This window comes from Piliocolobus tephrosceles, chromosome 6 (genome assembly GCF_002776525.5).
Source record: "Piliocolobus tephrosceles isolate RC106 chromosome 6, ASM277652v3, whole genome shotgun sequence".
Classification (NCBI taxonomy): Eukaryota; Metazoa; Chordata; class Mammalia; order Primates; family Cercopithecidae; genus Piliocolobus; species Piliocolobus tephrosceles.
The window spans coordinates 105,903,315-105,920,354 of NC_045439.1; the positions used below are offsets into that span (position 1 = coordinate 105,903,315).

General features: G+C 45.5%; 1 protein-coding gene across 1 annotated transcript in view; it reads left to right on the plus strand.

Annotated features, from left to right (window-relative positions):
* Positions 1 to 8,749: 8,749 nt before the first annotated feature.
* ANXA2 (annexin A2) overlaps positions 8,750 to 17,040 on the plus strand; it is a 48,808-nt gene continuing 40,517 nt past the window's right edge. The window contains exon 1 of the mRNA XM_023228561.1: positions 8,750 to 8,854. The gene's annotated coding sequence lies outside the window, so the exon portion shown is untranslated. The remainder of the gene's footprint in view (positions 8,855 to 17,040) is intronic.

The window sequence follows — 17,040 nt, forward strand, 5'->3', positions numbered from 1 at the left end:
TTCGGCCACTGTAGGGTCCGGGGCCGGGCCAGAAAAAAAGGCGACTTTTTTTTTGAGACGGAGTTTTTCGCTCTTGTTGCCCAGGCTGGAGTGCAGTGGTGCAATCTCGGCCCACCACACCCTCCGCCTCCTGGGTTCAAGCGATTCTCCTGCCTCAGCCTCCCGAGTAGTTAGGACAGTATTTTTCATGAAATAAAATATTTCGAGTGAATATGAAAACACACAAAAACATGGCTGCATTTTGAATGTTTTTATCTTTATTAAGTGTCTATCGAATGTATTTTGGGTGTTTTGAATTTTTTAACTTTGAAGACTGTATGTTGGTTAAAAAAATTCAAAGTTAAAAAAATTCAAAACACCAAAATACATTCCATAGATCCTTAATAAAGATAAAAACATTCAAAATGCAGCTTTGTTTCTGTGTTTTCATATTCACGCAAAATATTTTATTTCATGAAAATACTGTCCTATTTTGAATAGACTCTGTGGCTAAGAAATACATATTGTATTGCAGAATTAGGGGTTTTTTTCCATTGATAACAGACACTTAGCAGCTAAACATTTGTATTTTCTACAAAATTAGATGGAAAAATGCTGCTGGAAGAGACAGTAGAGGCTGATAGGGTTTGAAATATTCATTCTCTGACATGCCAATGTATAAATGCAGTAAAATGTGCTGAGTTAAGAATAAGAAACTTACACCTTAGGAACCATCCCAATATTCCAGAGGGTTAATATAGGAATGATCTGGACAGAGTGGGCATTTGTAGCCAAATCCGTTTTCATGATGTTTTATATATCGTATTGTAACTTAGCATTCCAGCAAGACACAGTTTTACACTTACTTTCTGCTCGTTCTTTCATTTAGCACTATATTTTGGAAATCCGTTTATGTCAGAACATATTGATCTACTCCATTCCTTTCAGCAGTTTCATTCCACTGAACAGATACTCTAAAATTAATTTAATTTAGCCTCATTGATGGCCACTTAGGGTGTTTCAACCTTAAAATGCTGATATAAATGTCCTTATACACATATTGTTATGGTCATGTAGAGCTCTCTCTTCAAGATAGCTTTCTTGAACCAACATCACTGCATCAGAGGGCATGAGTATTTGAAATATTGATTGATATTGACAAACCGCCCTCCCACCAATAATGTATGAAAATTCCCATTTTGCCCATTTTCACCACACCGAATACTATATATTTTAATTTTTGCCAGGTGAGTTTAAGTATGACCAAAGGCAAGGTAATGCGTTTATGGAGAAAAATCTGATAGTAACAGGTACGAGGTAAGATAATGTCAGTGCAAAGAGGAAACAACCAAACGCCTGTCCTCAAGAAGCTCTTGTCTAGTTTGCTGAGACCAACAAATTAAAAAAATAACAATGTGAGGTGACAATTGCAAGAGGAGAGATTATTTTTAAAATGCCAAGAGAAGTAGCCAAATCGGTCTGAAGGGCTTGGGAAAGCCTCTGCTCTGCAGTAGAAAATAATATTTACTCTGAGGCTTGATGGATGAGGCAAAGTTCACCACTGAGGAAAGCAGGAAAGGGCATTCCAGCAGGAAAACAGGATGGAGGAAGGTACAGAGGCACGAATGAGCCTGGCCTGTCCAGCAGTGGCACATGGAGCGGTGAAGAGTGAAGATGTGGCGAATGAGGCTGCCCAGGTAGGTCAGAGCCCTGCTGGGAAGTTTCTGGAGAGGGGTCATATAATCAGAATTATGTCTCAGAAAGAAAATTCTGGCTGTCTCACAGAGAATGAACTGAGGCCAAAAATGTCTATTACAGCTGAGAAAGAGACACTGAATTCACTGCAGATTTTTCCCTGGAAATGCCTCCAAACAAAATAGACATTGTGGTTTGTCCATACCAAGAGTACTCTGTGTGGTTTGGGTCATGACACGTGAATTCAACAAGGATTTCTTGAGGTCTTACTATGAGTTCAGAAAGACTAGCTGCTTGCAAAGACTAAAAAAGCCAGTGAAATAACTATGCCTTTTTTCAGCACCTACAGTATACCAGACATTCTTTATACATTTTTTAATCTTTTTTTTTTGAGACAGAGTCTCCCTCTGTCGCCAGGCTGGAGTGCTGTGGTATGATCTCGGCTCACTGCAACCTCCGATTCCCTGGTTCAAGCAATTCTCCTGCCTCAGCCTCCTGAGTAGCTGGGATTACAGGCGCCCGCCACCTCGCCCGGCTAGTTTTTTTGTATTTTTTAGTAGAGACGGGGTTTCACCGTGTTAGTCAGGATGGTCTCCATCTCCTGACCTCGTGATCTGCCCATCTCAGCCTCCCAAAGTGCTGGGATTACAGACTTGAGCCACCGCGCCCGGCCATGACTTTAATCTTTACAATAGTCCTCAGTATCACAGATGAGAAAACAGAGGCTTTCAAAGGTTTCACCTGGTCATATATCCTGATATATTTATAATTTGCCATTCATATGTAAATAAGAGCTTTACATATCCAATCCTATTTTTTTCCCCCCCAGGACGGAGTCTTGCTCTGTCGCCCAGGCTGGAGTGCAATGGTGGTGCAATCTTGACTCGCTGCAACCTCCGCCTCCCAGGTTCAAGCGATTCGCCTACCTCAGCCTCCCAAGTAGCTGGGATTACAAGTGCCCACCACCATGCCCAGCTGATTTTTTGTATTTGTAGTGATTTCACCATGTTGGCCAGGCTGGACTCGAACTCCTGACCTCAGGTGATCCACCCGCCTCAACCTCCCAAAATTCTGGGATTACAGGCGTGAGCCACCACGCTTGGCCTCTCTTCAGTTATTTCTTTGATAATTTTTTTCCTTCACTTTGCCTGCTCTTTCTTTATAGAATTATTATTTGCTGTTTGCCAGTTACGTTTCCCAGATCCTTTTCCTCTTCTGGCCATGTCTTCAAACAGAAATATATGCATATACTGATTGCATATAACAGGCTCAAGGAAATAATAGCATTATGTTAATGAGTGTCTAAATCATACAATGTAGTGGGCCTGGGGTCATCCTTATCTCACTGAAGGAGCGGTGGTATCTGAGAAATATGATGTAATGGACAAGGGAGTAGATTGAAAGTAGAAAAACATATTCTGGCCTCAGCGCTATTCCTTACTAGTTTAAGGATTATGGTAGAGTGTCTGCAAAGATGGTTGCCAACAATTCCTTCCACCCACTTACTCACATGTCATTCCCTTTATGAAGAGGTGGAGTCTATTTCACTTTCCCTTGCATCTGGGTTATGTGACTTGCTTTGACCAACTTATGCTGGCATTTTACTGGAATGCAGTGGAAGTGACACTGTTTTAGTTCTAGGCCTGGCAGCTTCCACTTTGACTTGTTGAAAACCAGAAACTACCCTACTGGAGAGAGGCCCTTCTCGTTCTTGCAGCCTCATTTGGGTCTTCCTAGCTAAGACAGATCAGAGATGAACTGACCCAGTGAACTCCACCTTTTGCAGAATCATGAACAAATAAATGGTGGTGGTTGTTTTAAACCTCTAAGATTTGGAGGTGGTCTATTTCATAGTAATAGGTAAATGAAACATAAACTGGTACCTGGATGTGGAGTGTTGCTGTAATAAAACCCTAAAGTATGTGACACTGACTTTACTGCCAGCTGGTAACTAGAGAGATGACTGTGAGTGGAAGTTGGTAGAGCAGCGAGGAAATTGCTATGGAGGACTGGAGAAGAGGCAAACTATATCACATAGTGGCAGGATGTTTGACATTGCTGTTGCCTGTGGTGACATGAATGATAGAATATGAAGCCAGGTGCGGTGGCGCACGCCTATAATCCCAGCACTTTGGGAAGCTGAGGCGGGTGGATCACCTGAGTTCAGGAGTTTGAGACCAGCCTGACTAACATGGTGAAACCCCATCTCTACTAAATACAAAAAAAAAAAAGGGCCGGGCGCGGTGGCTCAAGCCTGAATTCCCAGCACTTTGGGAGGCCGAGACGGGCGGATCACGAGGTCAGGAGATCAAGACCATCCTGGCTAACCCGGTGAAACCCCGTCTCTACTAAAAACACACACACAAAAAAACTAGCCGGGCGAGGTGGCGGGCGCCTGTAGTCCCAGCTACTCCGGAGGCTGAGGCAGGAGAATGGCTGAACCCGGGAGGTGGAGCTTGCAGTGAGCTTAGATCCGGCCATTGCACTCCAGCCCGGGCGACAGAGCAAGACTCCGTCTCAAAAAGAAAAAAAAAAAAAAAAAAAAATAGCTGGATGTGGTGGCGCAGGCCTGTAATCCAAGCTACTTGGGAGGCTGAGACAGGAGAATCCTTTGTACCTGGGAGGCAGAGGTTGCAGTGAGCCAAGATTGCACCATTGCACTCTAGCCTGGGCAACAAGAGTGAAACTGTGTCTCAAAAAAAAAAAAAAAAGAAAGAAAGAAAAGAAAGATAGAATATGTGCCATTGAACTTGTGGATCTAGCCAAGGAGGTTTTCAGGTAAAATGCTGAAAGTGCCAATGGGTTTTATTGCCAAAGGGCAAGATCTGTTTGGTTTTCAAGCAGAATTCTAGCCAGTAAAATGTTTGCAAAGTAAGAAATGGTATCTGGGGAAAGACCAAATCAAGATGTGGCTATAAAAACTACTTTTTTTTGAGACAGAGTCTCACTCTGTTGCCAGGCTGGAATGCAGTGGTGTAATCCCGGCTCACTGCAACCTCCGCCTCCCAGATTCAAGCGATTCTCCCGCCTCAGCCTCCTGAGTAGCTGAGATCACAGGCATGCGCTACCATGCCTGGCTAATTTTTGTATTTTTAGTAGAGACAGGGTTTCACCATGTTGGCCAGGATGGTCTCGATCTCTTGACCTTGTGATCCATCTGCCTTGGCCTCCCAAAGTGCTGGGATTACAGGTGTGAGCCACCATGCCCAGCAAAAACTTCTTTTTAAAGACTACAAGAAAGATTTAATGTGGTGCTTCGAAGACCTTCTCAGGGCTTTTAAGAATCTTAAGCACATTGTCCCACTGCAGCCTGACATGTAAAGTAGAGAGAGATTTATTTAAAAAAAAAAAAAAATGAATGTGAATCTTGGAACATGGAATTAAACCTCAGCAAGATTTACATAAATAAAGTTTTTGAGAAAATTGTATATAAATTTTGGAGCATGGTGTGAACCTTAATAAGATACAGAAAATCCACATGGTTTTTAAGATACTTGTATTAATGAAAGAACTGCCAGCTTAAACCAGAAAAAGTGCAAAATGAGAAGAGGTTTCTAGACCTTTCAGTTTCTCCTGGCATGAATGAAGCAGACTGAGAGAGCTGCTCAGCTACAAATATGGGCCATTCTTTTTTTTTTTTTTTGAGACGGAGTCTCGCTCTGCCACCCAGGCTGGAGTGCAGTGGCCGGATCTCAGCTCACTGTAAGCTCTGCCTCCTGGGTTTACGCCATTCTCCTGCCTCAGCCTCCCGAGTAGCTGGGACTACAGGTGTGCCCGCCACATTGCCCGGCTAGTTTTTTGTATTTTTTAGTAGAGACAGGGTTTCACCGTGTTAGCCAGGATGGTCTCGATCTCCTGACCTCGTGATCTGCCCGTCTCAGCCTCCCAAAGTGCTGGGATTACAGGCTTGAGCCACCACGCCCGGCCTGGGCCATTCTTAAGAAAAGGAAATACATCTCAAAAGAAGGAGCCTAGATGTCAGAGGGCAAAACCAAAAACTTGTGTAAGGCAATGGATTAAAACAAGGATAAGCAAACTGCAGCCCATAGGGCAAATCCAGCCTATTGCTTGTTTTTGCGCAGCCTGTGAGCCAAGAGGCCTGGCAGCTTCAGCTTTTGCTTCTAGAAGCCTGGCTGCCATGACTACCATGGTGGAGGAAAAGAGGAGAACCCGGAGGATGCAAGACCAAGGAAGAGAAAGGCCCAGCCTGGTCTTTGTCATTCTAGCAATCCCAGCTCAGTTGCCAGACAAAGGAATCCACTTTCTATCTTCCAACCCCATCTAAACTACCCAACCCAACATGCTGTGGAGGCGCAGCAAACTGTCCCCACTGGGTACTGCTTAAATTGCAGAATCACAAGCAAGTAAATGGTTATGTTTAACCACTAAGTTTATGAGGATAATTTGTTATACTGCAAAAGTAACTGACACGAGGGCCTTGGGTGCATTATTAATCCCTGGACTGGGCAGGAGATTTTATTTGGACTCCAATTTCTTCATATATAAAAATCAAGAGCCGGATATCGTAATTCGCACCTGTAATCCCAGAACTTTGGGAGTCTAAGGTAGGCGGATCACTTGAGCCCAGGAGTTCAGGACCAGCCTGAGCAGCATAGCAAGACCCTGTCGTCTCTACAAATAATAGAAAAATTAGCCAGGCTTGGTGGTGTGGGCCTGCGGTCCCAGCTACTTAAGAGGCTGAGGGGAGAGGATTTCTTGAGCCTCCACAGTCAAAGCTGCAGTAAGCCCTAATCACGCCATGCATTCCAGCCTGGGTGACAGAGTGAGACCTCAAGTAAAAGATATAATAATAATAGTAGTAAAAATCAAGGATAGGGCAATTTAATCTCTAGGGCCCCTCCCTGCTTTAACATTCTATTTTTCAGTGAATAATTGTATTCTATCATTCTATCACATTTAGTGCGTGCCTATCATTGCTAGCTAGGCGCTAGTAGAGGTGTTGAGTGCAGCAGATAAGTTGCAAACAAAACAAAGTTAAGCACTTAAGCGAACAATATGGACAACAGCAGGCAATCTGAGGGCTGATGTAAACATTCTCCTCAACCAGAGGGGAAAATAGTCTTCTGACTAATACTCAAAAGATCTTTTATACTGGAAGAACTGGCCTCACATTCCTCAGAAATAGCAAACTATGACTTCTAATAGCTTCATTTTTATGATAACATCAATGCACATTTCTTTAGCATGAAGCAAAGCCTGGTGATTGTACAAATCTATGGAAGTTTGGATTTGCTGCATGCCCAAGATGAGCACAAAATTCTTTTGGACATTTGATGTCTTTTATATATTCCATATGATTTGAATTAAATTTTATCTTCTGTAAAAGGCCTATCACAGCACAGTTGGGAATAAGAGACTGTGGAACCTACCTTGAGATATACAGAAGGGAGGCTGAATCGTGCCCAATATTACTGTCTGCCTGTGTAGCCCTAACCTCTCAAAATGTTCACACCAAGTAGGTAGACACTGTTTCTGACTTTGAAGCTTTCAGGCTAAATTGAAGAGCCATAAATGTAAATTAGCAATTGTACCCAAAGTGTTGCTTTATTTTTTATTTGGCCCTGTGGTAGGGCCCATTGTGTATAATTCCTCGTGAAAGCATCGTGTATAATTCCTTATGAAAGCGAAAGCATCGCGTATAATTCCTCGTGAAAGCGCTGGGTAACAGAGAGCTCTGGGTGGGTTAAGAGACCCCAATTGTGGCTGACTTTGCCTGTCTCACTCTATGACAGGAAAAAGAGCTGCAGGAAGTGAGTGTGCAAGGAGGGGTTTAAAAGACCAGCGAGAGGTCCTCGGGATTCTCTGCATTGCTTTCCTGTTAGTTTGAGGTTCAAATACAGTATTTGCGTCGCCTCACATATAACAAATAAGTGTTTGCCTGCACGTTGCCAACGTGACTCTTGGAAGAAAAGCGAGAAACTGCAAAACCGAGCAAAGGAGTTGGCTAAACGGCTGCAAGAAACACACACACACACACACACACACACACACACACACACTCTTGGAAGAAAAGCGAGAAACAGACTCTCGGAAGAAAAACGAGAAACAGCAAAACCGAGCAAGGGAGTGGGCTAAACGGCTGTAAGAAACACACACACACACACACACACGGAAGAAAAGCGAGAAACAGCAAAACCAAGCAAGGGAGTTGGCTAAACGGCGGCTGCAAGAAACTCTCTCTCTCTCTCTCTGTCTCGTAAGAAAAGCGAGAAACAGCAAAACGGAGCAAGGGAGTTGGCTAAACGGCTGCAAGAAACACCCCCCCCCCCACCCCCACCCACCCACCCCCCCCAGCAGTCATGAAAGAAAGACGAGAGGAAAGTTCTTTGTTGAAACTTCGGGTTCAAAGCTATGGGCCCCACCCGGCTCAGGACTGCCTGCCACGAGGCCGCGCAGAGATGCCCCAGGCGCGGAGAGCAGAGCACAGCTGTGCTAGAGACAGGGGCGCCTCCCTGGGCGGGACTGAGGTGGGAATCCTGATTCCTGGGTTTGGCCTTCCAGCCCGGGCTTGGGGCTTCCCGGCGCTGGGAGGCCGGGGCGGGCCAGGCTTTGCAGCACAGGGCGAATCTCCCTCCCTCCCCGCGCGCCCCCCGGGAACTGGCGGCCAGAGGTTAAGCTGACATGTTTGAAGACGGTAATAGGGCGCTGGATGCCAACAGTCCCAGCTCAGGGGAGTCCAGATTTATGTTTCTTGGAACAATTGTTTCCTCCACTGCATTAACGCCAGAAAAAAAAAAGCCACTTAACCAAGTTTAGAGTCTACTACTGAAGTCTTGTTAATTTATTAACCCAAGCCGAAGCTGAGAGCTCGACGTGGCACTTAAGAAGTAAAATGAAGAAAGCAGGAAGAAACGGGGCCGCTGTGGGCCTCAGGGCAGCCTCGGCCGGGCTTTCTCGGAGGGCAGGGCCAGGGGCTCGGGGGCCGCTCCCACGTGGCGCGGATCGGGAGCGTTCCAGGGCGCGGTCCCTGCGGGCCGGCGGGCCGGGGTGAGTCACCCCTGACTCCGGGTGGGAGCGGGCCGTATAAGGGGGAGGCGGGGCGGGGCGGGGCGGGCCTCGCCTAGCCGAGGGAGGATGTGGCGGGTATAAAAGCCCCACCCAGGCCAGCCGGCTCTGCTCGGCATCTGGGGACGCTCTCGGCTCTCGGCGCGCGGCCCAGGTAAGCGGGGCGCGCCCTGCCCGCCCGCTACAGGCCGCCAGCTAGCGGGGTGCGGAGACGCTGAGAAGAAGGGTACCGCCTGGCAGGGAGGCTCCGGCGACTGGCCCCGGAGGCCGTCGGGGGCAGGGGACTGAAGGGACGGCTCGCACTGGAGAGTCTTTGGGGAGGGGGCTCAGGGACAAGGTGTTTGGGGCAGGCGTGAGGGGCCGCCGGGGCTCGGGCCGGGAGGTTCCAGGGCAGAGGTGGGGGGGGTGTCGGGGTTCCCCAAGAAGTCCTTGCGGGAGCGGGGCGAGGCGGAGCGGGGAGGGGGGCGGAGGGAGGCCCCGCATTCCAGACGCGCCAGGCGCCGCCGAGGCAGGGCGTGGCCGCCCAGGGAGCTGTGGGTCCCCGGCGCAGCAGTAGCGAGTGGGCTTTCCACCGCCCTCTAGGAAGTGCCCCATCTGCTCTAAGTTACTGTACTCGAAACAAACGCGCGCTTGTGGAGTTGAACCGACCAGCAGGAGGGAAGTAGCGGGGGAAGATGAGAGGGGAGAATGTGAGTAGGCACCCCCCAACCTCCCCCCCATAAAAGAAAACATAAAAACGTCAGTTATTCCCCCTTGGTCTAGGTTATCTTGTAGCATAGCAACTTCGGATTTCACTCTACTTGGAGAGTTGCCCGCTTGTTTGAACACATTGGCATCAGGAAGGTAGTGTCCCCCATGATTCTGTGGGGAGGGTTGTCCTGTTACTCGCCATGATGTGACAATGAGTCAGGAACTGAGGGTACAGAGAAGGGCGTGGCCCCGGGGCCGCTCCCTCCTGGCCACTCAGTGCAGCTGGCCCCAGGGCTGGTGTGGAGGGCTTGGGTTCCATCAGCTGCTTGTTGAGACGAAGGAGGGAAACACCAGTTTCCTTATCTGGGTAAGTGACTTAAGGATACCTATTCTTACCACCACCCAAGCAAGGTTATTGGAGATTCCAAAAAACACCGTCGTTCGATAATAAATGTGTAAAGTACACAAAAAACACAAAGTGCTGTGCAAATGCAAAGTGTCATTTTTGTAGTAAGATTGCCATTTTACTGTCTGAGTGTGTGTGTAAAAGAGGAGTGGCCTCATGGGTGCACACTGGGCCATTACCAAGAGCCTTAAACTGTTGCTTTGCAAGGGCCTGGGCCCCAGACTGTACTGATGGATTCTGTTCACATGTGTGTGCTACTGTCCCTGTCTGGAACTTGGTGACTTGGAATGCAGAATGCACTTTCCCACTGAACCAGTGTTGCAGAAGGTGCTGACATTCTCAGGCTAGCCCTGAAAAACCTATTTAACATGCATTGCCTAATTATGGGGTTGGTGGTGGGGAGGTAGAGGGTAGTGAGGGCCAGTATGTGTGTAGGAAGACTAAATCACTGAAATATTTTTCTGAAACTTTTTTTAGCTTTAAGGTTGACACTGAGTAAAGTTTTTTAATTGGAAAATTATGTCTTTGCCGCTGTTCCACTTTCTTTTTTTCACCTTCCACCTCCTTAGAGATGCTCTTCTGTGACATATTACAACAGCCATCCAGGCCGGTCCAGTTACGCTGCATTCCTTCCTCCTTCCCATTTCAGCAGACCTGCATCCAGCTAGAGACTAGCAAATTGAATCAATATTCATTAAGTTAGACATGGTTGGTGGTCCTAAGAACCTCAGCAACTCAGAGGAGTCCTGTTATTTAAAAAACAACAGGCCGGGTGCAGTGGCTCACTCCTTAATTCCAGCACTTTGGGAGACCGAGGCGGGCGGATTACAAGGTCAGGAGATCGAGACCATCCTGGCTAACACGGTGAAACCCCGTCTCTATTAAAAACACAAAAAATTAGCTGGGCGTGGCGGCGTGCGCCTGTAGTCCCAGCTGTTGGGGAGGCTGAGGCAGGAGAATGGCGGGAACCTGGGAGGCGGAGCTTGCAGTGAGCCGAGATTGCTCCACCCCTGCACTACAGTAGCAGCCTGGGTGACAGCGAGACTCCATCTCAAAAAAAAAAAAAAAAAAAAAAAAACAGCGATGCTGGGCGGGGTCGTGGGCCTGTAGTCCCAGCTGCTCAAGCTACAGGATCTCTTGAGTCCAAGGCCAATGTGAGCAACATAGCAAGACCCAGTCTCAAAACATAAATACATAAAATAATTAAAAAAAAACAAAAACCTTGTTCACCTAAACAGATCTATAATTTATAGAACTCAAAGCGGTAATATTCAGGCAGTATGAAGGAAGATTTTTGGTAAGACTGGGGCAGCAGAGGTGCCCTTGATGGGCAAGGGCCAAGAGTGTTAACACAGTCCTGCTTAATCATTTCTTCCCTTCTTTCAAGTCTGTCCATTATCTAAAGGTTAAGGGTTTCTCCAAGTGTCCATTGCATCTGCAGTGGAAGCGTGTGACCATCTATGTGCATTTTTACAATTGGAGGTTTGTGGTTTGGAGACTGTCTAGATTTTGTAATTTCCTGCATTGCCAAGTAGCCTGCCTGTGGTAAATGCCCAGGAAATATTGCTGACTCACTGACTTTGATTAGGAGCTCAGTCTTGCACTGGAGTCTCAATATTTAACATCTTATGTCTTTGAGCTATTAAACTGTGGTATCGATTGACATTAGGCTTGCAGTCACGGCCGTTAGTTTCCTGGCTAATTTCTGATTTAAGTAGTTTTCCTGGCAAAGTAGATATGCTTCTATAATTGCTATTGATTTTGAGGGCTGTAGGCTCTCACCATTGGGCCTAGAATCTGGCACTAATGTATTGTCTGGAGCCTTTGTTCTCTCTGTGCTTGTGCAGAGCCTGGAGCCTGCGGAGACGTTTTTCATTAAGGGAGAGTGGGATTGTCACAAAAGGAGTCTCAGGCCCTAGTGGGCTGCTTTAAACAACCATTTATTCCACAAAATGTTAATCACCTCCTGTGTTCCACTCATAGTTATGGGCATTAGGGATATAGCAGTGAACAAAACAGACTCCCCCCTGACAGCCCCCAAAATCCCTGCTCTTTAGACCTTAAATCTGGCAGAGAAAGAAAAGAGACAACAATTCCAAAAAGTGAATTTTTGGATTGTAAACTTTATATTTTTCCAAATTAATACTAGTTTCTAAACTTGGCAGGGGTTCATTTCCCTTTTAATCCAGCTGTTCCACAGACCTAAACTTCATATTTTGCCTACCTCGGGGAAGTTTTGCTTAAATTATGGTGTCTTAAGCTGCCTTCCAGATTCAGTTGTGAGAATTAAATAGAAATGGAATGTTCCTCTTTTTCTTACATGAGAATCCTCTTCACTTTCCCTGGTGCCACACCCTATTCTAGTTGTAGACCACACCAAAGGAAATTCCAGTCCTTTAAAAAAATTCTTTCCATCCATTCACTGCCTGGTATGTTTTTTCTTCTGCTGTTGCCAGAGGCAGTCCTTATCTACTTTCTGGAGGGACAGGTCAGCAGTAGGGGTCAGGAGATGTCCAGATTTGTCCTTCTGGGTGGTTCCATCAGATTACTTCCAAATCTCCCTTCTAGGATACACCCTGAAGCCTTTTTTTTTTTTTTTTTTTTTTTTGAGATGGAGCCTTGCTCTGTCACCCAACCTGGAGTGCAGTGGCACGATCTCTCCTCACTATAGCCTCCGCCTCCCAGGTTCAAGTGATTCTCCAGCCTCACCCTCCCGAGTAGCTGGGATTAAAGGCACCTACCACCATGCCGAGCTAATTTTTGTATTTTTAGTAGAGACAGGGCTTCATCGTGTTGGACAGACTGGTCTGGAGCTGTTGAGCTCAAGTGATCCGCCTGCCTTGGCTTCCCAAACTGCTGGGATTACAGGCATGAGCCACTGTGCCCGGCACACCCTGAAGCTTTTCATCCAGCTGAGCTTAACCTTGTTAGAGCACAAGTCGGTAGCACCCAGGTGGCCTGAGTTTTACCCCCGGTGTGGTGTAGAAATTTCTGATTCTAGGGAGTGACTGTGATATGAAGCCCTTTGTCCATGCACTTTGTCTCCCTGCCACACCCAGGCTGCACACTAACAGCTCAGAGGAAATCAGAGTCCTAAAGCCGCTCATACATCCTGCCTCTTTGATCCCTTCTTGCCAGGAGTTGTAGGTTACATTCCCATGCTGTCCTGTGAACAGAGCTAGGACCCAAATAGCCCTGACTGCACAGAGTTGGGGGGCATGGCTATATATTGATAAGAGGCTGCCCCAAAGGCTTTGCTAAGATTTGCAGAAGTTGATGATTTAAGCCTCCAGCTCTGAATGCATGGAACTGGGACTGCATTTGAAATGTCCAGTCTGAGGGAGAGAGAAAACTGAGGAAGGAGAGTGTGTTGGAAAAGAAGAAAAAAAGACTTTCTAATATAGAAAGACCCAGTGTGTGTAAACCATCTCAAGATGAAATTGAATGCCTATCGTGTGCCAGGCACTGTGCTCAGTTCTATGAGGAAACAGGAAGGAGTAGGTTGGAAACGCTGTGAGCGGATAATATGGAAGACAGACTTCACACACGCAACTCTAATGTTGCACAGACACACAAAAAGCTGCAGAAGCACGGGGCAAGGAGGGGTGAGTGAGAAAGGTGCCATTTATGCTTTTCTGTAGCCTAAAGACTCATTCAGATGTCAGCTAATTAAGATTGAGGTTCCTGGTGGAGGGAACTTAGAAAGTGCTGAGTGTGTTTAGAGAAGAGTTAACAGTCCAGTTAACCCTTCTGTGCAGGATGCGTGTATGCGTGTGTGTATGTGTGTGTGTGTGTGTGTGCAGAAGGTATTTGAGGAAAGGTAGGTAAGTCCACTGTGTGGAAGATCTTGAATGCTGACATTAGACTTTTTTTCTGTAGGCGGCCAGGCCCTGCTGAAAATACAATATGTGGACCATAAAACACTGAAATTGAGTTGTAGACTCAAAGGCCTGGATTTCCCAACCCTGAAAGTGCTTCATGCCAAGTGACATCATTCTTCCTGCCAGTCTCTTTCCACCCACTCCAACCCCAGATCAGGAGACCAGCAGATAAAGGCTGTGAGAGCATGAGGCTGCAACAAGTCAGTAGGGAGCAAACAAATATTGATTCAGATCAGGCCACAGAAGAGACAAGCTAGAGCAAGTGCTGTGTGTCCCTCCTGCTCGGTTTGATCAAGGCCACTGGGCCGAATTCCAGGAATTCTGGGGAATGAGTTGGCCCTGTGACTCAGTCATTAATCAAGACCATAAAACCAAGGAGAAGAGTATCTGCTTTCAAAAAGGTTCTGTTAAATAAAGATGCAATAGGTGGGTGGAGGATGGAGTACAGTGGGAACCCCTCTCCCCACCCAGTACATGCTTTTTTTTTTTTTTTTTTTTTTCCGTTTTAAATTCCAGTGTGGCCTGTAGACTGTGTGTCCAGGACTGTGTACAGTAAGAGCTTTGATGGGGAAAATCAACTCTCCACACTCCCACCCCTAACTCATTTTTGCTTTAAAATCTTCATTTGAATCATCCAGTCCCTGATTGATTCATCATGGTTGCTAGCCATCTGTTTTGTGGTAACACATCAACACTCCACATTTAAACTGTGAAGCGGGTGTGTCCACGAAACTGCTGGGTTAGACTCAGGTTTGCCTGTGCAGACCAGCCCTATTGCAGTATGTTTTTGTTTGTTCAGATTAACATTTGGGCTTTCTGGAGCTGGTTCTTATTTCAATTCAGTAGAATGTGTTTTTACTATTTGAAGTGTTGACTTTTAAGTTTTCTTTTGTTTGTTTTAACCTTTTTGTGAACTTTTACTCTTTTGGGAGTGAAAACTGCTTCACTTGTCCTTTTTTTTTGTAACCGCACTTTTGTAGTGAAGCAATAAAATACAATAAAATCTATAGAGTTTTTTTTTTTTTTTTTTTTTTTTAAAGAACAAACCCTTTAATTATTAGGTTGGTACAAAAGTAATTGTGGTTTTTGCCATTAAAAATAATGGCAGTTACTTTTGCACCAACCTAATATAGTTCTTATGTTGAATGTAAATGACTTGTTTCTCAATAACTGCACGGATTTCGTTAATGATCAGCCTTGCACTGGGGGCTTTTCTAGCCGGGCATTCACAGTCTCATTTATCAACCTTTTCAAGGCAGAAGAAACTGTTCTTTTCATTAGGGTGGGGACAAGTGACCTGTTTTCCTAACCAAGTAGTGAGTGATTTTAAACCAGTTTGAGGTGGGTATGGCTCTTATCAGTAAGTCTCCCTGTACCTCTAGTGTATTTCCTTAAACAGAAAAACTTTCTCTGATAAAGGGCCATTGTAATGATGTTGTCTAGTGACCCAGCCCTCACTGGGAATGGAAGGCCCTGATGTGTAGATGTACTCATCAACAGATTGAATTTGCTGATTTTTTTTTTTCTTGTTTGCGAGTTGAAACCGGTTGGCCAGCTGGGTGAGGTTGAAGTGTTGGAAACAGTGGTGCAAACTGCCATTTTCATGTTCTTTAGAGAAGTCTGCCAGAAAAAGAGTAGTGGTTCTGCTTTTAATGGATTTATGAATTTTACACGGTGATGAGGAGTGAGTAGAGGTGGAATGGTCTCATACAGCATGTAGACTTCATTTTTAATTTTCATTCATAACAATAGGTACACTAAAGTCAGAGTAGTTGTTTTCAGTAAGAAAATTCTGCCTCAGAGCAAATGTTTTGGTGAATAGATAAATATGAATACTGAGTCCCAATCACTTTGGCTCATCCGTATTTCCATAGGCAAGCTTAACTTTGCACCATTCAGAGACTTATATTTTAGGTTCCCTACAGGGCACCCCACTGGACATGGCTCATTTTCCAGCATGTGCTCTTGTTCTCCTGCCACCCTGGGGCATTCTTCCTCTTCCCCTCTCCCCAGGCCTTCCCCCTTGCTTTAAGGCTGTGAGTCACCCTTCTCAGCTGTGATTCACTGTTCTCAGCCTAGGCAGTCAGCGCCTCCCTGTTAAGCCCTTAACTAATCCCTCTCTGATGACTGTGATCTTTCTTCCTGTGTCTTAATCACTTGGAATGAAGAACCGTTGTGGTGAGGTTGAAAGGTCATTGGCCCAGGAGTCTGGGGATCTGGGTTTTGGCCCTGCCTCAGCTGCTTATTCACTGGGTGACCCTGTGCTAGACTCTCAGTGTGTCACAGAGGCACGAAGGGAAGAGAGCTCAAAGGTCCTGCAGGGAGGAAGTCTGCATTTCACAGTTTTATAAGTCTCTTTTGTATCCTTTCATATTTTGCAGGCCCAGCATGTGCTTGGTATGGGTTCGTTGATTAATTCCTTCAGTAGTACCAGTGTTTGTAACCTACAGTAGCGCTGCCAAGACTTCCTTTTTGTGCTTTCAAGAATAGCAGCACACTGACACATTCTCATTAGTCAAATATACTATATTAGACTAATGTTTTAACAAACAGTGAATTGCACATTGGAAAGCCAACTTCGCAATATTTGATCATATGCAAAATGACTTTGCATTGCTAGGGGATTTGATGGAGTGGTGAAGCAAGCACTGTATTTTATTTTTTATTTTGTTTTTTGGACATAGCCTCAAGATTTTATTGTCCTCATAATAAAACAAAAGATGACGCTTAGAACTAGATCACTTGGCCCTTTCTTTTGTTATGTCCTCCCAGTTGAAAATGTTTGCATGTCTTCACAGCCAGCGTTTTCTTAGATCTGCAGATGGGCTCAGCACACTCAAGCCTCAGCACAACCTCCTTTGTAGTTTTAGCCATTTTCCAGAAAATTGGCTTAGTCTGCCCACCATAGTCACTCTGCTTCTTGTCATAATGCCGCTTTCCCCTGGGCATAAAGGGAGTCCTGGTACTGTGCCATTTAGTGGGGTTGGTGCTTGCCACACTTCTTACAGAAAGTGCAGTAGGTTTTAGGAATGTTCATCATGTTTTCTGGAATGCTATCGGCATGGGAGGAAAGAGGCCATATTTTATTTCTAGGGTAAAAATGTTTGCCATTAAACTCGCATGAAGTAGGAAATACTTACATGGATACAAACGGCACCTTCGTGGGATAATGTCACGTTTCATAGATATTGCTTTGTGCTAAGTGTGACTTTGTGGTTATTGTGATGTTTGTGTGTTTTTTTCCTGCAGAATGGTTATAAATAATATAAATGTTATGCAAAATATCAACTCATTGTTTTCAAGCTGATTCAGCACCTACTTTATGTAAAGATACTCTTAAATCTGTAGGGGGACTGGGACTAT